Source organism: Bactrocera neohumeralis, unplaced genomic scaffold, assembly GCF_024586455.1.
Source record: "Bactrocera neohumeralis isolate Rockhampton unplaced genomic scaffold, APGP_CSIRO_Bneo_wtdbg2-racon-allhic-juicebox.fasta_v2 ctg6526, whole genome shotgun sequence".
Classification (NCBI taxonomy): Eukaryota; Metazoa; Arthropoda; class Insecta; order Diptera; family Tephritidae; genus Bactrocera; species Bactrocera neohumeralis.
Window position 1 is genome coordinate 1 of NW_026093379.1, and position 1,109 is coordinate 1,109.

Consider the following 1,109-nt stretch of genomic DNA (forward strand, 5'->3'; position numbering starts at 1 on the left):
ATCACATCGAGGCGCGAGAGTCGCCTAAGAACTGGCCAGGCACGGTGCCTGCTTTACTTATATAGTGCCAGCTGACAGCCAGTTTCCCGCGAAGTCATCTCACGAATTTTAAATGACATCACATCGAGGCGCGAGAGTCGCCTAAGCACTGGCCAGGCACTATGCCTCCTTTACTTATATAGTGCCAGCTGACAGCCAGTTTCCCGCGAAGTCATCTCACGAATTTTTAAATGACATCACATCGAGGCGCGAGAGTCGCCTAAGCACTGGCCAGGCACGGTGCCTGCTTTACTTATATAGTGCCAGCTGACAGCCAGTTTCCCGCGAAGTCATCTCACGAATTTTAAATGACATCACATCGAGGCGCGAGAGTCGCCTAAGCACTGGCCAGGCACGGTGCCTGCTTTACTTATATAGTGCCAGCTGACAGCCAGTTTCCCGCGAAGTCATCTCACGAATTTTAAATGACATCACATCGAGGCGCGAGAGTCGTCTAAGCACTGGCCAGGCACTTATGCCTCCTTTACTTATATAGTGCCAGCTGACAGCCAGTTTCCCGCGAAGTCATCTCACGAATTTTAAATGACATCACATCGAGGCGCGAGAGTCGCCTAAGCACTGGCCAGGCACGGTGCCTGCTTTACTTATATAGTGCCAGCTGACAGCCAGTTTCCCGCGAAGTCATCTCACGAATTTTAAATGACATCACATCGAGGCGCACGTTTTTTAAATGACATCACATCGAGGCGTGGAGTCGACTAATCACTGGCCAGGCACGGTGCCTGCTTTACTTATATAGTGCCAGCTGACAGCCAGTTTCCCGCGAAGTCATCTCACGAATTTTAAATGACATCACATCGAGGCGCGAGAGTCGCCTAAGCACTGGCCAGGCACGGTGCCTGCTTTACTTATATAGTGCCAGCTGACAGCCAGTTTCCCGCGAAGTCATCTCACGAATTTTAAATGACATCACATCGAGGCGCGAGAGTCGCCTAAGCACTGGCCAGGCACGGTGCCTGCTTTACTTATATAGTGCCAGCTGACAGCCAGTTTCCCGCGAAGTCATCTCACGAATTTTAAATGACATCACATCGAGGCGCGAGAGTCGC

The 1,109-nt window shown here is 51.2% G+C and overlaps 1 long non-coding RNA gene across 1 annotated transcript; it reads right to left on the reverse strand.

Annotated features, from left to right (window-relative positions):
• Positions 1-88: 88 nt before the first annotated feature.
• LOC126767441 (uncharacterized) lies at positions 89-669 on the reverse strand. Its single transcript, XR_007669096.1, has 2 exons — positions 513-669; positions 89-159 (listed from the first exon to the last, which is right to left on the reverse strand). It is a non-coding gene; the product is annotated as an uncharacterized LOC126767441 (long non-coding RNA).
• Between the last annotated feature and the right edge of the window lie 440 nt (positions 670-1,109).